Source organism: Gekko japonicus, unplaced genomic scaffold (assembly GCF_001447785.1).
Source record: "Gekko japonicus isolate JY-2015 unplaced genomic scaffold, Gekko_japonicus_V1.1 scaffold192, whole genome shotgun sequence".
NCBI lineage: Eukaryota > Metazoa > Chordata > Lepidosauria > Squamata > Gekkonidae > Gekko > Gekko japonicus.
In genome coordinates this window covers 1028382-1052822 of record NW_015165835.1, presented here as the reverse complement: position 1 = coordinate 1052822, position 24441 = coordinate 1028382, and positions in this window count along the sequence as shown.

Sequence of the window (24441 nt, the reverse complement as noted above, 5' to 3'; positions counted from 1 at the left end):
AATGTGGTCCCCCTTGAGGCTCTCTTGGTGTCTACCATAATATTTTTTAGGTGCCAGGCCAAACATTTATTTTTACTCAGGCTTTTAAATAAGAGGTTGTGATGCCCCTTCTCCACTTTACACAGAGTAAACCTCTCTCTCTAAGGTTATGGGTCACATGTACGTAGGTCAGGACTTCACACTTGCCACACTTCTTGTCTCTTTTAAAATATACAGAATACCATTACCATTTCACACTTCAGGTCCTCTCTCTCACTCACAGAGAAATCCACAGACATTATAGCCCAGCCAGCCACCTTTAATAACAAGCCCTCACTCACACAGTTATTGGGGTTGAGGCTCAAACACTGTTCCATTTACACACTGCCACCATTTATTCATATCCTATGATATGCAGAGAGAGACTGAGATATAAAACTGTATGTATGTTTCTTGCCCTGAGGCATGCAACACATAGGGTTAAACCAAACAAGAAGTTAACTTTTATTTATGGTATTAACATATCACTGAAGAAAGTCATGTAGAAGTTACAGTGCTTCACTTCCACTGAACTTTTGAACTGTGGTCCTATTCCTGCAACTAGGATACTTTGGTTACAAACTGACTATTTTCAGCCCACTATAAACAGCTCTTCTTCATGGTTTCACTCAGTCAGACATCCTCCTTTTCCCTCTCAACTCCCCAGCTACCAACTTCAAACTAGTGTTCTTAACTGCTGTCTTCCAACTGCCTCTCCAACATTCTGTCAGCTCTCATTGGTCGCTCTTAGGGAGAGGCAGAACGTACCTTTTCCATCACAGGGGCTTGCTTATTTATTTATTTATTTGATTTTTACCCCGCCCTACCCTGCTGAGGCAGGCTCAGGCCGGTTTACAAAGAAATAACAAATAAAACAACAATATAAAATCAATATAAAATACACTGTTTAATGGTCTGCTGCTAGTCTGAGGTCTGTTTTATGGATATTTTGGTGCTGGTTTTATATCTGAGGCTAGGCTTTTATTTATATTTATTTATATTTATATCCTGCCCTCCATGCCGTGGCGGGCTCAAGGCGGCTAACAACACACACACATATATATACACATTAAAATTCCAGTATATATACTAAAAACAACATTAGATTAAGATATAAAACACATAATCATAGTACAGATGGCGACACCCTATCATCATCTGAATGGCCACCTCCAGGCTCCTGCCAGGTTGTTAATCATCCGGCTGGTGGAGATGTTGATGTTAAGGCCAGGTTGGTGGTGGTGTTGATATTAGGGCCTACTTGAAAGCCTAGCAGAAGAGCTCCATTTTACAAGCCCTGTGGAACTGCAAAAGGTCTCGCAGGGCCCTGATGTCATCTGGGAGCTCATTCCACCAGTGAGGGGCCGCCACAGAGAAGGCCCTGGCCCTTGTTGTAGCCAGCCTGGCCTCTTTCAGGCCCAGAAGGGCCAGGCAATTTTGGGATCCAGATCTTAGTGCTCTCTGGGGAACATGTGGGGAAAGGCGGTCCCTTAGGTAAGTAGGTCCCTGACCATAGAGGGCTTTAAAGGTAAGAACCAGCATCTTGAACCGTATCTGGTATGCTATAGGCAGCCAGTGAAGTGCTTTTAGAATAGGCTGGATGTGTTCCCACACAGGAAGACACAGCAACAGCCTCGCCACTGCATTCTGCACCAGCTGCAGCTTCCGGATTTGGGACAAGGGCAGGCTCATGTAGAGAGCATTGCAGTAACCCAATCTTGAGGTGAGCATTGTGTGGATCACTGTTGCCAGGTCATTGCATTCAGGGGAGTGAACCAACTGCTTGATCAGCCGTAGATGGTAAAAGGCAGACTTCGCAGTGGCAGCTACCTGGGTCTCTATCATTAAGGAGGTATCCTGGAGCACTTCCAAACTCCTAACCTCTGGTGCTGGCACCAATGGCGCCCCATCAAAGGTCAAGAGAGGGATCCCTAACCCTGGACCACTCCGACTCAGGCACAGGACCTCCATCTTCATCGGATTCAATTTCAGTCAACTCAGTCTAAGCCAACCAGCCACAGCTTTCAACGCCAGACCCAGATCTCCTGGACTAGAGTCTGACTGGCCGTCCAACAACAGATAGAGCTGGGTGTCATCCGCATATTGGTGACAGCCCAGTCTATGTCTCTGGGCAATCTGGGCAAGGGGGCGTATATAGACGTTAAACAGCATTGGGGAAAGCACTGCTCCTTGGGACACTCTGCAAATTAGCGGGTGCCTTCCGTATAACTGTTCCCCAACTGCCACCCTTTGTTCCTAACCCTGGAGAAACAAGGAGAGCCACTGCAAGACAAACCCCTGAATCCTGGTATTGGCAAGGCGGTGGATCAATAGTTGATGGTTGACTGTGTTGAACGCCGCCATCAGGTCTAACAACATCAACACTGCCATACCGCCTTGATCCAGATGCCTCCGGAGATCATCTGTGAGGGCGACCAGGACTGTCTCTGTCCCGTGGCCTGGTCGGAAGCCGAACTGGAAGGGGTCTAATATGGAGGCGTCATCCAAAAAACCCTGCAGCTGATTTGCCACCACCTTCTCAATTAATTTGCCCAAGTAGGGCAAATTGGATACCTGCTGGTATGTAGCCAATTCAGCCGGATCTGATTATGGCTTTTTTAGGAGGGGGCGGATCATTGCCTCCTTTAGGGCACTAGGGAACAGTCCCTCCATGAGGGACTTGGGTTTTTTTATATGTATAATTATTTTTATTGGTTTTTCCAACATAAAATGGGTAGAGACACTAAAGAAAATATCCTTATATCTGGAACAAAATACTCAGACATAACAAATTTCTTATAATTACTTCCCATCTTAACGAACAATGCTGCTTACTTTTCAGCGTATGCTTCTATCTATAAAGGAGAGGAAAAAAGGAAAACTGAAAAAAGAAAAAAAGCACTTTGTCAAGAAAACCTTTTCTATTATTTGTAACCCATCTACACAGACATTATATAGTGAATAGTCTATTTATTTAAATTCTAACATACTAATTTACTGAAAGTTCAGTTTATTCCTATACCATAACAATGCTCATTTTTCTGCTTATTCTCTTCTAACCACCATATAACTGACCACTACATCAAATTATGCAAGTAGCTTATTATATTTCTGGTTCCTTATAACCTAAATAGCAGACCTGTAGATTCTTTATTTTAATGCTATTACTATTAAACACCTAGGAACACAATTATAATCATGTTTTCTCATATTATAGATACCATTTACATTACACTCAATCTCAATTACACTGAACCTCATTGATACTTCCCATATTCTGACTATAATTCTTTTTCATACCATCCTGTTATAAGTTAACATTACCCTACACCACATTGGTACTAAACCTTGATTTATTTATTTCTTCCTATTACATTTTTACCATCAAACATGAGAAAATAACTACTCCGAGCCACAGATCATGTTGTTTGATTTCCCCCCCTGATTTTTCTGCAGCCTCTTCTTTTTGAGAATCATGTTTAAATGCCTTATCTCTTTAAAAGCATCAAGCTGTATTTCCAATTTTTCCCATTTCAATTTCAATTAACAAGTTTTTCAGCTTTCTACATATCTGGTCCCTTTCATTGGAAAGCATCCTGCTTTTTCTTTAGGTAAACTGAACTGTTCATTCCATGAAATTTCTTAGAGGTCCCCTTCTGCCATTTCCATCAGTAAAAAGTTCTTTACTAATTCCTTTTATTTGGCCATTTGGTTGGTGGGTCCTTTAAGACTTTTCATACTAAAGGGTGATGGTTTAGCTGTTTGTTTAGTAGGTCCTTTAAGACTTTTCATAGGAGAAGGTGATGCACCTTGAAGCACATTTCCTTGATGATGGTTCTGTTGATCAAAAAGGCTTTGCTGTTGCTGCTGCCGCTCTTCTTTATTTTCCAAGACTTTCATGTAATAGTCCTGTTCGTCATCCACAGTATCCTGAGACTGCTGTAGTTCTTCCTTAATTTTCATATCAACATGTGGGCTTTGAGGCTTCTCAATAAGATTTTCAAAGGCTCCCCGACCGCTTGCTGGATTTCATCAAACAAAATGTTTTTAAATTGCTCCAGAGTAAGTTGCAACACCTCTGTGTTTGCCATTTCCTTTGCCTCCTCCGTATCCATTTCCAACTCTATTTTCTTACCCCACAAACCACAGAGAACAATTGGCATTCAAACATCCATGCAGGGCAAATCAAAAATATAGTACAGGTATCACATTGATGTTGCTTCTAGTAATTATACATTATATATTCCATCATTTTCACAAATAGAATTATTTCTTTCTTTCCCCCTATAGGTTACTCTGCAAATTTTTACTTCCGTTCTCTGCGTCACTGCTTTTCTTCAAAATTTAGGGAATGTACGTAAAAGGAGTGGGGGGGGGTTAACAAAGATCTTAACAGTTTGTTAGTAGAAGATACGTGTACTCACATAATAATTCTTGTTTTGTCAAATGTTATGCTGAGAATTCAATAGTCTCTAAAAACAGAGGTTGCGACTGTGACAAACATGGCAGCCATGTTTGCCTCCATTCCCCACTCCTGCTTCAAGACAGTCTCAAGTTCACCCCACTGCTGCTGCTCATGGGGCAACTGGATGAGTCTCCTGCTCCCTGACCTCCCTCCGAGAGGTCGGGTGGGCTCTGGTGCAGTCTCGTAGATCCAGAAACCCCAAAAGAAAGCAAGGAAGGTCGGAGACAATCAGGAGATCTCGAACGTCGACCACGGCACCGTGCCATTACTGGAAGTTCTCCCATGAGGGACTTGTTGACAATCTCCCTTAGTGCCCCTCGCAGCCCATCATGGCCTGCTTTAATTAGCCATGATGGGCATGGATCAAGGCTAAAGGTGGCTGGGTGAACTGATGAGAGTAATTTGTTGACCTCCTCTAGGCTGAATGGACCAAAATATTCCAGAACTTGACCAGAAGACGTGCATGGAGCCTCGAGTTCCGTCACTGTCTCAACTGTGGTGGGGAGGTCATAGCAGAGCGACAAGACTTTATCTGCAAGATAGCTCGCAAAAGCCTCACAGCCAATTTCCAATTCCTTATCGTTTGGTCTGTCCTATGGCAGAATAGTAAGAGACCGAATTGTTCTAAATAATTGGCCTGGGCGAGAGCTCGTAGACGCAATCGTGGCCACATAGTAATCTTTTTCCATGGCCTTGACTGCCATCTCATAGGATCTCATAAACATCCTATAGGATGCTCTTGATGCTTCTTCCAGAGTGCGTCGCCACTGTCTCTCTAGTCATCTAAGCTCCCACTTCATCAACCTCAGCTCCTGTGTATACCATGGGGCGAGTTTTGAGCGGGGGCTCAGAGGACGCCAGGGAGCGATCTCGTCGATGGCTGCCAAGAGTTGGTTTTGCCAGTCCTTGACAAGCTCATTCAACGAGCCACCAAGGGGCATCGGATCCTGCAGGGCCATTTGGAACTGCACAGGGTCCATTTGGCTCTGCGGGTGAGCTAAAATATGCTTGCCATCCAAACAGGGTCGGGTGGCACATTCACATGGGCCTTCGGAACATGGTGGTCTGAGGATGGAATGGCTGTAGCCGTAATCCGGTCCACCGTAACCCCCGCCATGAAGATCAAATCAAGTGTGAGTGAGTGGGCTCAGTGAGTGGGGGCCATAACATATTGTGAGAGTCCTAGCACTGCCATGGACGACACCAGATCCATTGCCTGCATGGAGGTTGCATCATCGGCATGGACATTGAAGGTGCCCAGGACTAACAGTCTAGGGTGCTCCAGTGCCCAGCCTGATACGGCCTCCAGCAGGGATGGCAGGCTACTTGCCGGTGTGTTGGGCGGATGGTACACCAGCCAAATAACCAAACTTTCCCTGGCTTCCCATATAAAGCTGGCACACTCTATGCCCATGAGCTTCGGTGGTGGAAGCACTCTGAAGGTGTAAGCCTCCCGAATGAACAGAGCCACTCCTCCCCCTGCCCCGTAGTCTAGGATTGATGAAGAACTACTGTCTCCCCATCTCGCACCCAGGTCTTGGTCACGCATGCCAGGTCCATGTCCTGTTCTGACAAAAAGTCATGAAGGATCGTGGTCTTATTATTTATGGATCTGGCATTGCACAACACCAATGTCAGAGAGGGGTCAACAATCCTAGCCCCACTACCTACTACCTTTGGGATGGCACACAGGCTGGAAGGGGACCGAACCCTTCTCTGTCTCCATTCCCTTTCCTTCCAATTCTGCCTGGTCCCACCGCAATACTTTCCCCTCTCCAGGAGCACTGGTATCCCTTGGCTGGTCATCACCCACTAGTGGCCTTTGCTCGTTAGCCTCGGTTACCACTGGGCTACTATCCAGTCATTAAGTCACCCATCTCCTAAGCCTCCCACACCCACCAGCCAGCTGGTAGCTAACCACTCAATTCAAATCAACCAAATTTACCATATTTTACCATTTACCAGTTACAATAGATAAATCTCTGAATACAATATAATAAACAACCCTGCCCACCCCAACCTCCCTTCTTGCTACTCCCTCCACCTCCAAGATTAAAACTACTCTATTCTAACTAGCTAACAATAAAAGGTGGGAAAACATAATTCACAACTGAGTAATTATTATAGCTAACTACTGTAACCTAATCCTAATATATAATCCTAGCAGGTGTACTAGAGAACCACTGCCCTGCCTTAGCAGCAGGATTGATACCTTTCTTACCCTATCCCAGCAAAATCACAGAATGACAAGTTAGGAAGAATAAGAATAAGAGAAGAGATTGGATTTATACCCCGCCCTTCACTACCCAAAGGAGTCTCAGAGCAGCTTACATGTCCCTTCCCCTCCCCACGACAGACACCCTGTGAGGTAGGTGGGAGTGAGAGAGCTCTTGACAGAAACTGCTCTTTTTCAAGAACAGCTCTTATCAAAACTATGACTTGCCCAAGGTCATCCAGCCAGGTGCAAGTGGAGGAGTGGGGAATCAAACCTGGTTCTCCCAGATTAGAGTCCGTGCACTTAACCACTACACGAAAGGTCTTTGCTCTCCTCCTCGAAGAGGTTCTCAGCTCTGCACCAGGTTGTAGCTCTTCATTTCCTAATTCAAGGCCGTCCACCAGCAGTCCTTGCTCAAGGTCTATTGGCTAGTCCAAGCTGGCCAGAGTTGTTAGCGTCCTATCAGAAATGAAACTTGGCACACGCCCCTTCATTCTCAGCTCCAAGGCCCAGCTGAATCCAGGAGGGCCATCTTCACACCGGGGTTCTATAGTTAGCAGCCCACGCCACCCAGGCCACTCAGCCACTCCAATGGTGTCCTGCGAAGGTGGCACCATGGTGCAAACCTCACCACCAACACTGAGGATGGAAAAAGGCGGCCTCACCAACAGCTCTACCCCAATGCCCACACTCCCCCACAGAACTGGCTGAAGGCCCGATGGAAGTCAACCGGGGGGGCGGGGAGAGAAAGGCCAGTAAATGCCAGCAGAAATCAGCAGAAAACATCGGCATCCAACGCCAGTCGTGAGCAGCAGCGGAGCAGTGGGCAGTGGGCGGGGGCAGACAACAGCCCAGTCCCTGAGCCTGCCCATGCAGAATGCCCGGCGGCAATGGGCAGTGGTGAGCAACAGCGACCCAAGTCCTCGGCCCAGCTGCATGGCAGAAAACGGCAGCCGAAGGCAGTAAGCGGCAACGGCAGGCAGAAACTGCAGACGGCCATCCCACTCCATGACCCAGCTGCAACCACGTGACAGGCCCCAGCAGTGAACGCAACAGCAGCAGCCACCGAAAATGGGCCGTCTGCCAAAGAGAGAAAAAAGCAGAAGCCGCCACGCATCCACACCCTCGGAGCTTGGCCCGGACCTCCACCCCCACAAAAACTGCACCGGAGCGCTCCAGTTGCCAAGACCTGGTAGATTCATTCCACTTCGCTTCCACCTGCTATTCGCTTAATTTGGGGGTATTTGAAGAAAAAATCTGGAGTAAATTTACTGTAACTCAGCGGAGCTCAGCTTGTTTTTAATGGCTTGTTCTTACATTGATAATTTATTATGTTTTATGGTACTGTTTTTTGTGCACAAGATGCCTTGAGTAGAACTCTGGAGAGATGGTATACAAACTTCCAAAATAAATAAATAACTTTAGGCCATGTGATGGACATCACTGAGAACCGGATCATATCATCCCTCATGCCTTGGGAATATATATAGTCCATAGATGAACACTACACAGTTGCTGTGTAAAAGCAGTTGTAAGAACTAGTACACGGAGGCCTTATGTGCAGCCCCCAGGATCTGTATGATCATGGTAAACTCTTTTGGGACAATGCTGTGGCTTTGCACATTGCCTCCACAAAGGCATCCATTCTCACAAAAGGTACCTCCACATTATAGTATCATGCCCAGAACCTGCATGATGCCAAGAAGCTCATATGGGAGCCATTGTGTGAGACAGTTTGGGACTCCCTGCCCTCCCAGTAGCAGCCTTGCTTATGGCCTGACCAATCAGAGAAGTTTCAAAAGCAGTTTTCTTATGCTCCTGTTCAGAGCAAAAAAAGAACACTCAAATGCATGCACACACACAAACTGTTGTGTACAGCCAAAGGAGCTCCTTCAAACACAGCTATTTTGCCTTATGCTGAAATTTGGCTTCTAAATAATACATTTTCAGGAAATGTTTTTATTTTATAATATTTGGCTATTTTTCCTTAGAAAATAAAATAAGGTTTAATATTGGGAGTGTTCTTGGCAGTTCACTAAATAAATATATCTTAATCCAAAATCCATGGAAATACATCTATTGTTGACTTTAATGGGCTTTGGAGTAGGGTTCTTCTTTCTTTAAAAATTATAAGGTATGGTTTATTCAAACATAGCTATTCTGTATCTGTGAGCTACTTAAACTAAGATTGCTTCTATTCAGTGCAGTTTGAGATATACTAACAGAGACCACCAGTAAGAACACAGCTAGTAATAACTCTGTAGATGTTTAAAAAACCTTGGAAGCGATCAGTCTCCTACAGCCCAGGTTCCAAAGAGCTATATCAGGCATTCCCAAGGTTTGGGTTTGCCCAATGATATGCCACATCACATCCTGATTTGGTCAGTTCCTCCCATTTCAAAAGGGGTGTATCATGGGGCACCGCTGTTTGAGAAAAACAAGCCCAAAGCATCCTTGGAAGCATGGAACTATTCATGCAGTTCTTTGGATCTCCGTCACAAAACAAACCTTCACTCAACTACTGGTTGTAGTTATTGTAGTTATGGCTGTGGTCCTAAAAACACTTTATTGTTAGTAAGCTCCACTGAATACAATAAGACTTTTGTCTGAGTAGACCTACTTAGGATTGTTCTCTACAGTGGGTAGTGTTCTATTTTTTCTTCTCTCCTTACTAATTTAATACCCTCCCCCAGGGCTTGAAGGGGGGGGGGAAGGCGCTGGAACTCTCATGAGGGAAATGAAGTTTTTAATCTGTATACTAAAAACTCATGAACTTTTAAACATTTTAAAAAGAATTTCATTGAAGAGGTTCTGAAACTCCGTTCTGGTGCATCCCCCAGGGAAAAAAAAGCCCTTCCCTTCCCCCAACATTCTGGAAGGAAAATTTATGGCAAATGAGGTATAAACATTTGCATCTTAAGCAGAATGATAAGCTACATATTTTCTGTCCATGTAGCTGTCCCCTTTCAACAAGATTCTACTCTAAAATTCTCCACCACATCTGAAAAACCCTTTTGTTTACAGTATTTGCAGTTCAGCTGAATTCCACACAAGAATTAAACAACCTAATCATGTATTCCTGGCTACGATTAAAGATGTACTAGATATGGGTGACTTAAATGGACTAGTATTCCAGGAATGAATTGTTACCCTTTTTAGTTTAGCTATGTAAGTAACCAGAGAAACAATCTGGTACATAGGGACCAATGCATTCTACAAGAAGTATTTGCCTATGTCTGTCACATGTCATTTGTGTACAAAGAATTTGAGTGGGTGGAAGTGAAGCTGCTCCAGCAGCTCCTGTTCCTAGATGGGATGAGAAGTCTCTTGACAGGATCTCACTCTCTCAGAAGGTACTCAATATGGGGGTGTTTCTGTATTAGTAGTGCTCCTAGAAGTGCCCTTTACTAGTTCTGTCTAGTAAGCCATCAGTAGGTCTTTTGTCTTCACTCAGTGCTAATTATCATAATCTATTGTTGTGATCACACACACAATTAGCCACACCATAAGTGCGAATGCCAAGTGGATTTAAAAGGCACGATCAGACGCAAACATCTGGGAAGCGCCCCGCACCCATCGGCAACCCGTTTTGCTCCACTGCAGAAGTGGAGTAAAACGACAGTGGGGAAAGTCCGGTAGCAAAGGGGTTGCTATGGGCCACGGATGGACATTCCCATTGTCCCCCCCCCCCCCGTCTTGGTATGCACATCATCGCACACTGCATAGGGAGCCCTCAGTGTGGAGATGCAAATCATCGATCCCTCGTTGAAGCACACCGGAAACACACACGGCAAAAAAACCCCTGACTCACCCATGGTTGCATCTAATCACGCAGTGGCGGGCTGTGCCTGCAGCTTCCAAGGACTGTGTGATCATGCAAGTGCGGGTCAAATTCATATGGAGCAAATAGCCTCGCTTTCCCCCTGCTTTATATTGCGCATTTTCCATACAGATTACAATAATGTTCTCTGTCTGGGCTGCTCTTGAAAGTAGTCAGAAGCTGTGCATAGTATTTCATGGTATTTAAGAACATGGTATTTAAGAACTTATTTTTTACTCTGCTTCTCTTTGTATTTGAGGTAGTTCCTAACAAACAATAACAAACAGCAAGCACATCAGATTAAAATAAGATCCAAAAAATCCTAAAACATTAATAGAGCCCTTAATACCCCATCATATAATCATTAAAATGGGATTGTGAGGGTGTTCTGAAAACAGTTACATAAAAGAATATCAACTTGGTACTAGGTGAATCTGTGTAAGAAGGGAATTCAATGTACAGGTGCCACTAGTGAAGAGACTGTGGTGCACACCCACTGTTTCTCAGAATGTGGAGGCATACAGAGCAGGGCTTCAGGTGACTATCTCAACTGGTGGTCAGGTAATTAAAGGAGAAGGTAATACTTCAGGTATCCTTTCCAATTTATGTAAGAATTATAGATCAACACTAGCATTTTGAGTTGTGCAAAGAAGAAAATTGAAAGCTCAGTGTAAAATTTTGCTCTTTTCTGAGACCACATATATGTAACATCTGTAAAGTAACCTCTCTGTAGTGTTCTGAGGTGATGTGTGTTATGGACTTCACAGAAAAGCAGGGTGGTGTTGTTTTTTAAATGCTGCTTGTATCAGAGAGTCAGGGAGTTCAAGAATTAATCTTCCCTGGAGAAAAGAGCTTAGGGGATTGGCTGCTCTGCTCACTCTCTGATTGGCCAGCATCAGCTGAGACAGAAAATAAAACAGCTGATCTGGAGGGAAAAGAGGTTTTTCACAAATGGGTCTTTTGCTGTTTGGTCTTTTGCAATTTGGTCTTGCTGACGTCTGGATCAGTAGCCAGAGGGTTTGGCTTCTGAGGGAAAAGACATTTGGGAGTCAATGTTTTCTGACAGGCAGTAGTCAGAAAAGTACTTCTACAGAAAGAAGAGAAACCCCATTGTCTAAATATATTAAAACTGCTCTGAGGGAAAACTTTTGATTCTCAGTCAGAAATGCTACAGAACAACCTTACACAGACAAAGGATACTGGAGAAGGATTTGGCAGAAGGTCTGAGTAGCTGAATTCCCAGACAAGCCCAATAGTAAAAGGAGTTATTGCTTCTTAGGGACAAGGAGAATAACTTCTTGCCAGTGAAAGGGGTTGGGAAGAGAACCCTGGTCTGTGATACAGAAGAGAAGTTTAGACACCTCAGGAGTTAATGAAAGTTGCATTATCTAAATGAAAACCTGTAATATCTGAAGGAAGAAATCTAGAAACATCAATAAGAACTGTGTTGTGCTAAATAATACTAAACAAAGTACCTCTCAAAGAAAGAAATAGAAAGCCTTGAAACAAAACTACAAATATACTATCTTGAATGCTCTAAGAATTCAACTCTGTAAATATCAGAAAGTTTTTACCTCAGCAGTCTCAACACATTGACCATACCTATTTTACACATATTCCCTGCCAGTTTAATAAAATCTTTATTCTGTTTTTGATAGTTAATTTTCCTCAAGTGCCATTTCTCAGGGGTTTTAAGAAAACTGGACAGCTCCTGTGTTTTCAGTAGAGTTCCTGAGCTGAGAAAAATATCTAAACATAGGGTGGGACAGTCAAGTCTTTTATGACAAAGAATATACATGCTATACATGCTACTGTAGGGCAAATCAGTCACTGAGGGGAACTGAATATTTGGCGGGGGAAATCTGCCAGACAGTTGGGGAGATACAGGGGTTCGTCATACCTTCCTTAGTGTTTCCTACTTATTTTCGCTACCACCAAAGGCTCTTGCCTTAGAATTCTTAGTTGGAACCAAAGGATGGCTTAGTTAAAAGGATGGTGAATGGCAGAACGGTCAGTACATGGGGGTGTCTCTGAGGTAAAAGTTGATCTGTTACTCTAAATAAAGCAGTTGTTTTCTCTTAAACATAAGGAGAGATTATTAAGAAGTATAACAGCAAAAAAGGTTTCAGCAAAAATTCATAAGTGTAATGGTTTCAGATAGAAACAATTATTCCTTCTCTAAAGTTCCTTAAGTAGATCTAGCCATAAAGGTTTCTGTTCTCACCTGCCATTTAGGCTCATAACTTCCACAAAGAACACAAATTTCTCTCACACTCCACAGCACACCAAATTTCCACACACACACACACACACACACACACACACACACTAAACTCTCACTCTCCAAACCAGTCAACTTCACTCCCAGGGTACAGCTCCCATCCAATCATAAGACAATTGAATCAACCATCCCTCTTTCTTGCTCTAGAGGCCTACATTTTAACCCACAGCAACATAGATATGAAACCATGTATTCGATCACAGATATAAAGTACACACAAAATATTTACTAGCAAAACACCACACTAGGGTACACGTTTTAAAAACCAATTCCTATAATTTTTACCCACCAGCAGTTTTGATACTGCATTTTGAACCAACTGAAGCTTCTGAACAGTATTCCCAGGCATCCCCATAGAGTGCATTACAGTTGTCTAAACTGCATGTGATCAGAGCATTGATTACTGTGGCCAAATCCTTCCTCTCAAGGTAGGGCCTTTGTTGGTGAGTCAGCTGAGGCTGGTTAAAAGCACAACATATCACAGAGGAAATATGAATCTATAGCTACAAATGAAAAAGAACCCCCAAACTCTGAATCTGCTTTCCAAGGGAAGATACAATCCCATTGAGAAGACTCCACAAACTTCAACTGACCTTGTTATTAATCAACTATACCTCAGTCATAACTGGCAGTTTATTATCCTTCATCCAGCCCCTTACTGCCTTTAGACACCTGCTAAGGGAGTCAAAGAATCCTGTTGGGGGGGGGAATCAGTCTGGGTGTAGTGTTGCCAGCTATAGGTTGGGGAATACATGGAGATTTGGGGGGTGGAGTCTACAGAGGGAGGGTTGGAGGGGGGAGGGACCTCAATGGGGTATAATGCCATAGCGTCTACCCTCCAAAGAGGTAATTTTCTCCAGGGATACTAATCTTGGTCATCTGGAGATCAATTGTAATAGTGGGAGATCTCCAGGTGCCACCAGGAGGTTGTAACCCTGGATGGGTGTCATCCATATGCTGATGACAGCTTAATTCCTGGACAATTTGTCCCAGCCTGATGAACAAGAGCTGACCACTGATTGGGTGAACACACTCCTTCAAGCACTCCCTTGTCTGCATCCTTGACCTGCAACAACTGAAATATATCCATGAACGCCTTGTGGCAGTTCAGAAAATACAAATGTATTTATTGCAGACAGTACTGAAGTTTATTGGATGGTAAATCATATTCTGAAGTTACCACATGTATCTCATAAAACCATCACTTAGGCACACATCCAAAGGACAGATTTACACTGCAGCATGCACATTTATGTTTCACTGTGGGGAGCACAAAATGAGAAGGAAAGATTTACACCTCCAAATATGGAACAGAATGTCTGAGGCACAGCCAGCAATCACGGTTCCTTCACAAGTGTTCATTATGCGTCTCAGAGCGTTTGGAGCCTGAGGTCTCTCTTTTACTCTTTACATATTCCCAGAACAGAACAGTGGTGGACATATGGCAAACTCACCTGCCACCATGGGCTGAAGCTAGGGTTGCCATTTTCCAGTTGGGGCCTGGAGTTCTCCCTTAATCACAACTGCTCTCCAGTCTTCATACATCAGGTCCCCTGCAGAAAATGGCAGCTTCACAGTGTAGTGGTGGTGGAAAGTGCATTCACACACCCAACTTATGGTGACCCTATAGGGTTTTCAAGGCAAGAGATGTTCAGAGGTGGTTTGGCATTGCCTGTCTTTACGTAGTGACCCTGGGTTTCCTTGGTGGTCCGCCATCCAAGTACAAACTGGGGATAAACCAGCTGATCATGCTTAGCTTCCAAGATCTAATAAAATCTAGCCTTGGCCATTCAGGTCAGGGCACTTCACAGGGTAGCCTCTATAAAATCACATACCCACTGAGCTCCTTCGCCTCCCCAGACTCTCTGCTCTCCTCAGGCTCCATCCCCAAATCTTCAGGGATTTTCCAAGCTGGAGTTGGCAACCCTAGCTGAAGCAAATAAGTGATTTGCAAAGTTGTCTGTGGAAGTATAGCCCAATCTCAGAAGCCAAGCAGGGTTGGGACTTGGATGGGAGACTACCAAGGAAGGCTCTGCAGAAGAAGGCAGCTCTAGTGTGAAATCAGCCCGACTGGGATTGCCATAAGCTGGTTGTAACTTGATTGTACATGCGTATGTATATATGAGTTGTCCGAAAAGCACGGTAACTTGTAAACAGTGAAAGATGAGCATCAAGGCAAGATAATAAAGTTGGTTTTATACTAATGCAGATTTTTAAAATCTAAAACATCATACACCTTTTGCCAGCATCCATTGTTGCCCCATGGTTTATCTTGTCTGTAGTTGAGTACCATGTTGAGAGTGTCACTTCAGAAATGGGCAGCAAATCCAGAGAGAAACTCTGAGCCATTGTTGCTTCAGCAACCCTAACTTTGCCTCAGAGTTTCTTTCTGGATTTACTGCCCATTTCTGAAGTGACATTGTCCCCAGGATCCAATGTCTGAATACAAAATACTCGGTGCCGTTTATGGATTGTGCCTGTATAAATGAAGGCATTTGGCTTTAAAATAACAAGCAACAACTAGGAAAAAGAGTGGCCCTCACCCTACATTTATTTTGCAGGCAGGCAGATCATCTTCGTAAGTGTGCATATGTTTTATACTTGGGAACTAAATGTATGGTGCAAGCCAGAGTTTTTGCTGTACTACTGAAAATGCCAAGTGGAGACCAAAATAGAAAAGTCTGGAAAGGCCACACACAGACAGAGCCCACGACTGAAACCATTGTGGTATCTTTCCTCTCCCCTTCAGGAACATTCTGTTTATTCTGTGACTGAGTCAAGTTCTAAATTACAAACAGCTATGTCATTGTATGGTCTTCCCTCATGGGACATTTCTGCATAAAGAACATAACTAGACGCTACCATTTAGTCTCTCATGGGCTTTCCTCTGCCTCTATTATTTCCTGTATTCTTTATTAGCATTCACAGAGATGAATTTGTCCTGGGTAGGTGTATTATTGAATTGCACTTGCTAGCAATTAAGACTAAAGGAATGTTGTTGTTTTTTACTTCTGTTAAGTACTGTTTACTCCATGCTTTAGGTCTATATTAGTAAGTGCAGATAACTACCTTTGTGTAATTAAGGGAAGACTTTCTGAAGAGCACTCGGTTGATATACTAAGAAATGCCACTTTTTGCTAACAAAGCATCATATAATGAGTCGATGGCAAACTTTCACCAATGTACTACATTCCTAAACTCTTTGAGATGCTAGCTTGTGTGGTTTGGGTGGTGATCCTCACCATGATAGATAATCAATGACCTAATATGGCAAAAATCTCAGTGACTCTTAGAAATGAATCTCACGATGACTTATTTGGACACACAGTAAATTGTTGTTAGGAAGAAATATAGCTGGGTGTCATCTGCATATTTATGGCATGTGTCACTCCAAAGCTCTGGACAGTCTTTCCCAGTAGCTTCATTTAGATGTTAAGCAGCAAGAACACAACTTGGGACCCCCTGCCCCAAAATGCCACAGGGCTTAGCAGAAACTCTCCCCCCCCCCAGATTTTCTGGAATTGGTCAGTCAAATAAGAGCAGAACTACTGAAGCTCAGTGCCTCCAACCAAGTCAGCCTCTGCAGAAGGATACCATGGCTGATGGTACTGAAAACTACTGAGAGATCTCAGGAGAGATTTCCACCTCCAGGTGGAGCCTGGAAATCTTCTGGAACTGCAAATGATGAGACTACAGAGATCAGTTTCCCTGGAGAAAATGGCCTCTTTGGAGGATGGACTCTATGGAATTATAACTCACTGAGATCCTTCCCCTTCCTAAACCCCACCGTCTCTAGGTTCCACCCCCAAAATCTCCAGGTATTTCCCAAACAGAAATTGACAACCATAGAGAGGTCTGCTGCCCAAGAGAATCAACAATGGCACATCCCCTGTAAACTCCTGAAATGAGATTGAAAAGCGTCTGGATAATTAATCTCAGCTACTTGCTTCAGCCAGCTCTCCACCATGCTTAGATCATCCTTGGATAATTTTGAATTTGCTACAATGCTGTCTAACTAAATCTACATAAAATTAAAAAAAACAATGTAAATGATAGACAACCCACTGGGTTTAGGGTTTTCCAAAATAAAATCCACCTCCTAAAGCAAATCCCAGAAGTAGGGTTGCCAGTACTCTGGTGGGGAAGGGAATTACTCCAGTTTTGCAATAGAGTTTCTGGCCATTCCTAGAGCAGTGTGACATCACTTGCAGGTTTCCCTTGGAAGTGACATCACACCATAGGCCCAAGGGCAGTTTTATCAATCATATATCCACTTACCTTGTTATTAGCCTGGAAGTATAAAAGAGAAGGCACTCTCTCTTTGCCTTTCCCCACAGTAATATTACTTCTTGTGTTGTATTTGATTGGTGAAAATTAGGGAAGAAGATGCTGGGAGTTCTCCTAGGTTCTTACCTGGCAAAAGCCCTAAAGTTTGTGTTGTCTTTCTGGTTTTATCAGAAGTGTCATCCTGTTAGATTTGACAAAAGACAGATGGTTTCCTGAATAAGAAATTTATCTATGGAGGGTAAGGACTGAGTGTAAGGATTACACAGTTAGTTTAGGATTTTTCTCCTGTGGGTCAATTGCTACCTACAATTGTTATCTAGACTGGGGGATAGTCTTGGTGTAGGGGGGTGGGTTATCGCATCTGCTTGGTGAAAATTTGAAGCAGGAAATGCTTCGTTGGCTGCTTACTGAATTTGCTCTGCAAGATTTACAGTTTTTGTAAGTACAACAAATACTCCAAAAACACTAGGAGTCTCCAGTGCTTATATCCATAAAATCAGGGCTATTTTGGGGCAGGAACGTACAGGAACGGAGTTCCGGCTGGCTCCTGAGTTGGCCACGCCCAGCAGGAACTTATTAGCATAATAGGCCACACCTAACAGCAGACACTCATTAGGATTGGCTACATTAGGGGTGTGTGACCTAACATGCAAAGAAGTTCCTGCTACCAAAAAAGCCCAGGGGTTTGACAACAAACAAGGTAAACAGAATAAGAAGCAAAAGGTGGGTGTGGCTGGATGACCACACTTCTGGTAACATGTGAGGTGTGGCCTAATATGCTAATGTGTTTATGCTGTTGGGTGTGGCATATTATGCTAATGAGTTCCTGCTGTTGGGTGTGGCCTATTATGCTAATGAGTTCCTGCTGGGCTTTTTCTACAAAAAAAACCCCTGCATAAAATGCACAAGCTAATTCTGTAGTACTGTCTTGGGAAATTCTTATCACTCAGTAGAATGGGAAGTGCATAGTAATATCAGTGTGCCACATCCAAAAAGAGTGTGAAGCCTATTTATTCAGTATGATGAAGTCTCTTTGAAAAAGGTGGCTGGAGAGGGGGGGCACGGCTGTGGATTCTTCATGCACCATCTGTTTAGCTATAAAATCAACCGCTTTTGTGAAAAGATGTACAGGCAATGCTTTTTAAAAACAAGCCTGCAGTAGCATATACCAGACTGGAATGCTATAATTAAATTAAATGCTTATTAAAGCAGCTGTAGTTTTTAAAATTTGCTTCCAGGGTCATCTTCATTATCACTTCAGGCAAGTGAAGGAGGAATGATAAGCACATGGTCCAGGGAGGAATTTCCAGGGTGATACCACAGGCTGCATGAAAGTGTACTTAAGGACAAACACAGCCTACCATAAGCTGCGAAGTATTGCCAAGCCTGTATTTTTTACTCAGAGTGCTGGAACACAGTTGCAATAAGGTTTCTAACTGATTAGGGAAAACACAAAGCCTATTCCTGTGATACGTTTAAATTGTCAGGTGATATTTTTAATGGCATAAAGCCAAATGTTATCACCCATTAATTTCAACAGTTCAAACTGGCACAGTGCCAGCAGTGGTATAGTGGTTAGAGAGCGAGACTAGTATCTGGGACACCCATGCCTGAATCCTCACTCTGCCATGTGAGCTTTCTGGGTGACATTGGGCCAGTCACTCTCTCTCTCTGCCTACCTCACAGCGTTGTTGTGAGGATAAAATGCAGGAAGGGAGAACAATGTTGTTGTTAACCATGTTGGGTCCCTGTTTGCAGGGGGAAGCGGAGTATAAATTCTAGATTAATAAACTAAGAGGCTAGTAAAAGGGCAGCTATGAGCTCGATTTAAAAACTGATATCCTTATATAACAAGTAATATCATGTATAAAAGGGGGACCCATGAGGATTCATGGAAAGGGGAGAATCACATTTGTTCCTCCCTGCTGGCTCCCCCCCCACACACACACACACTATGGCACTCCTCCCTCTCCCCTTTTTCAGCTTTCCATCCTCTTTCTCTACACCCATTGGCTTTCATCTCCCCCACAGCTGCCCAACACCTCCCCTCCCCCGGACAGATCACTGGATCCCAGCCAAAAATTTCCACCAATCTTACTCAGCAACTCAGAACTGGGACTTGTACTTTTTATACCTCATCTCCCTTCCCCAATAACCTGCAGAAAGAGAGGATTCGATCCTGCCAGCTTTTCTACTGTTACACAAGAGACATGAATTTTTGTACATGGAGGTCCCATGGTTTCTGGGATAGTCTTCTGGGGGCATCCATTGTATACAAATGAAAAACCTGCTAGGATTCAGCCCAGAATGGTTAGAATAATATAATAATTTCTATGCAATACGTGGTACGGTTTATTATATAATTTGTGGAATTCAGCTTTTATTGTTGAATAATTTAGGTAAATCTAGTGCAGAGTAGTGGGTTTTTTTTATCATTACGTTTTGCAAGTGGGCAGCCACAATAAACTGCTCTGGCACCACCATGCTGGCAGCTCTGCCCACTCCTTTGCTGATGCCGCAGATCAGCGGAATAGAGCCCCACCCCTTCTTCACATTAAAGCAAGTTTGGTTTCCATCAAAGCTATGGTTTTGGAGAGCAGAGCCTTAGGGTTATGTTTTTCAAATACCAAGAGCCACAAAATGTGCAACCACAAAACAGTGCTTACAACAGGTGCAAGCACTTAGATTTTCAGCAGCAAGCAAACTTGCAGCTGTTAATTTGTGTCTGATACAGCTGTATGTTTGGGAAGGTGCAAACTGTACCCTCAGAAAGAGATGGCACCCTTTTAAAAATGTGACTGTTCATAATCAAATGGAGCCTATATATAAAATTGGAATTCAGAATAGCCACCCAGAAATCTAACAGGAACAGATGCACTCCGGAGATTATTTTCATATTCCTCTGTGACTTCTGGCACACAGCTCTTATTTGACGCATACTCCAAGCCCATATGAGTCTTACTGTAAAGAGAGAGAGAGAATTTTCTGTTTTTCTGGACCTTGCTCTGTCTACAAAGGCAAAATTAGAGCTCTGATGCTCCTCAGGAAATCTCCCATGTGTTTATTTTGTTTTGGTTCTGTAACCTACTTTGAATAAACCTTTGTTGGCATTAAAGGTGCCACTGGACTCAAAATTTGTTCTACTGCTTCAGACCACCTAGATCTACTGTGGTAGAGGTATTTTATTTTTCAGAGCCATCCCATCTTCTCATCATCGTGGCAAAGACCTAGTCATCTTTTAAATGTTTTTCTCCTACATCTACTTTATCATTCCTTGCCACTTGCAATGGAAAGCATAGAATGTCCTTTGAAAAATGTTCAGCTTGTACCCCACTGTGTGTTTCTAACAACAAAAGGCACTCCCATCATCAGAATAGGAATGGATTTCTGTCACTTCTCCCATCTTACTGCAGACACACCCACCCACCCCCCGGTTTGCTCCATATAGGTTCCTCTGAACAGAATATTAGGGGGCCTAATGTGCTGCAGCAGGAGGGGTGGGGTGGGAAAGTCACACTCTGCAGGGTCTGCTCTGCTATTACATCTCATAAGATACCAGGCTCTATATTTAAACAACGAACCCAGCTTTTAATTATTCATATTTCGGTCACACATTCCCCAGCAAGATTTTGTATAATGGCAGATGCAGTATGAAAGCAGATGGTTAAGTCTTCAGAATGTTGGATTAGGATGGCCATATAAGTCCTTTCTGTTGATCCTGGTATTGTATATGACAGTTTTTATTGTTTTTATTAATACTTTTTGAGCTGACCTTGTATTGAAATATACTGAACTGAACTGATTCTTTTTCTACCCTGTCATGTTTTCATCCCAAAAAAATAAATAGCTGTATTGAGCAGCGATACCTTTTTCTAAAAAGACCGACATAGGCATTTAAAATTGAATTAAAGGGTGTGATAGCCCATATGAGTCTTTTCACCAGCCCTGGCACAGCATAGTATTCTTTGTCTGTGTTTTCTTCTGCTAGCAGCTTTGGCAGAAAGTTGGAAACTGTAGCTTTTTCTGCAGGTGAAAGGAAGATAAAACAGGAGAGGATTGCTGCTTTTGTTTGTTTGTTTCCCCCCCCCCCCCCCAGGGGGTTTTTTTTTTGGTTTTTTTTTCTATAAACTACAAAGAAAATAGGAAAGGGAATCTAATATCTACGGGAGAAAGGAAAGTTAACCACTAAAACCCAAGTAGTGAAGATCATTACATAAGCTTATAAAATTAGTCTAGTCTATTATTAATACAATGAGCTTGAATCTTTAAATCTAGCCAATATTCCCCCAAACCCAATATCAATTACTGTTTAAGGCAATCACAAAAGCATCAAACTTAAATGTAGCTTCTTAAAGGTGGAATTCAGAGTTCCTCAGCATCTCATTTCTTGGCATTTCTTTTCCTCAAATCATAAACTCTTTTGGGGTCCGCAGCCCCCAACTCCAAATCAGAATCCTCCTCGGTGGTTGAAGAAGAGTTTTCACCGCTTTTTTTATCCTGGTCATCATCTTTGTTGTCTTCTCCGGACCTTCCCAGTTGCTGCTTCAAGAACTTATTTGCTTTCTTAACAGAGTCAATTCTTTCTTCTTTTTTTTCATTTATTCTGAAAAGTAGGCCTTCGGGAATGAACCACTTGTACTGTATGTTGTTTGTTTGTAAAAACAATGCCAAGTCTTTGAATTTCTTCCTCTTCTTTCTAATTTCAAATGGGATGTCTTTTAGTATCCGTATGGTATTACCGTTGGTTTTCAGGGGTATTCCTGATGTTGTTTTCAAGATTTAGTCCCTCACGTCTTTTTGAGAAGCTAACCAATATTTCTCCAGGCAGATTATTTTTCTTAATATATTCCGAATATGATCTATAGACCACATCCATTTTGCTTTGAAGATATTCCATTTTCAAATCTGCCACTGGTGCAAGTAGATCACCCAATACTTGTTTTAGATTCTCTTCTTTTGTCTCAGGAACCCCTTGGAATCTCAGGATAAAGCTTGCTTTTTCCATTTGTAGTTGCAAAAGCTGGGATTCGTCAGTAATTCTTTTCTTTTCCAAGTCCTGCACACGCTTTTTCACCTTTTTAGATTTGGCATTAACTTCCTTCAGTGTTTTTACTGTTTGCTCTGTTAATTTCTTAGTTTCATTCAGTTCCAGTTAAGAATATAGGAACATAAGAGACGCCAATGTTGGATCAGGCCAAAGGCCCATCCCGTCCAACACCCTGTGTCACACTGTGGCCAGAAATACCAGGTGCCATCAGGAGGTCCACCAGTGGGGCCAGGACATTAGAAGCCCTCCCACTGTTGACCCCCCCAAGCACCAAGAAGACAGAGCATGACTTGCCCCAGAGCCCCTATCTATACCTTGTGGCTAATAGCCACTGATGGACCTCTGCTCCATATGCTTATCTAATTCCCTTTTGAAGCCATCCATGCTTGTAGCCGCCACCACTTCCTGTAGCAGTGAATTCCAAGTGTTAATCACTCTTTGGGTGAAGAAGGACTTCCTTTTATCCATTCTAACCTGATTGCTCAGCAATTTCATTGAGTGCCCACGAGTTCTTATATTGTGAGAAAAGGAGAAAAGTACCTCTTTCCCGACCTGCTCTATTTTCCCTACCTGCTCTATCCCATGCATAATCTTATAAACCTCGATCATGTCACCCCTCAGTTGTCGTTTCTCCAAGCTAAGCTGTTGTGCAGCAAAGTTCTGGTTCAAAGTAGTCAATTGCTGATTGATGTTTGTCATCTGGTCCAGCAGAGGGCACAATGATTAAGCTAACAGCTGTGAAAGTTCGTTGGTAGCTTCCGTTCTTGGGCTTTTACTTCCCGAAGGAGGCTTGAGCTGCGATGGTTTCTCTTTCTCGCCTCTCCACCCCGTCATTTTTGAGGATTGTTTACTTCTAGAAAAGTTTGCCAAAGTCTCTGTTTTCCACCAGAATGCTTTGCTGTGCTCTTGTGTGTTTCTTAAATCAGTTCTAAGGCTTTTACATCTGGCACCCTCTTTTTAAAATGATCTGCTTGGATATCGCGTCTGGGAGTTCCCTACCCCGCTCGCTTAAATCAGAGGGACTTTCTAGCCGAAACTTGGTGTTTTGCTTTCACCACAACTCACAGTTCACCATTGGTCCTAGGATCCGCCTCAGGTAGGTGTAAAATGCTCCATCTTCATGTGCTTGTCCCGGTCAGTGACTCTAGAGCCATATGGTCGCACAGCGGCAGGACCTTCAGGGCGGAGGGAAGCCTCAATTCCCCTGCATCGAGCTGGAAAAGAGGCAATCCCTCAAAAGCCCCATGGCTAGGAGCCCAAACACAAGGGCTCCAGGGGGGTAGCGGACAATTGCACCCCCTCCTATTTGCTGGCATTCAGATCACAACCCCGGGAGCTCACCAGGGTCGCGTCTGCCATCGTGCTGCCAAAACCCGGAAGTCAGGATTGCTGCTTTTGTTGATGTTTACTTTTAAGACATTGGGGCTGCATTTTATGTATTTTACCTGGGTTACCTTTTTGTTTTTGTAGTCACCATCAATGTTCTCTCTAAGATGTGGAGTCTTGTGAGCAAAAATCCTACCTTGTGAGCTCCTGGCATGAATGTTGTGAGCCAGTTTATTTCTTGCCCAAAATATACCAATATTAAAAAAGAAGACCTTTTTCAAGGAGCTGGATAAAACTGTAAGGCAATTTATATGGTATCCAAAAAAGCAAAGGATTAAATGGAAATACTTACAAGAGAAAAAAGAAAAAGGAGGTATGGGATTACCCAACTGGGATTACTATGGGATTACTACCAAACTGCAACCTTAACCCGCGGGGAGGGCAGGTTATAAATTGAATTTATAAATAAATAAATATATAGAGGGCGGGCTGAAGGGTGCAAGGGCAGTGGGGAGGTTCTAGCAGGGGTGGCAGCAATGGACACTGCCAGAAGCCCTGGGCCACGGCAGTTGCCCCATCTTGTGGTATGCTGCTGGTGGCCATGCTAGTCAAAGCGCAAGGCTCAGAAAGCAAGAAAAGCTGTCAGCATCTCTGAAACTATGAACTTCACACCTGACACATTAATATAGAGCATCTCTGATGTACAGGCAGACAGATGTACTGATTGAAACTTTATTTTTTTTAAATGCCGGTTATTGATTTTCCCCCTTAAAACAAATTGCTCACTTATAATAAATTGCTTACTTACAATTAACTGGTAAATGTGCATCCCAAGAAAACCTTTCCCATAAGCTTCAGAGTTGGCCAACCTTATCTGGTTTCAGAGAAGAGAGGAGAGCCCTCTTGCCCAGCAAGGAGCAAAAGGATGCATGTGACTTACTCCGAACAAAAACAGCTTACCCCCTTCTTTAGAAAGTTCTGG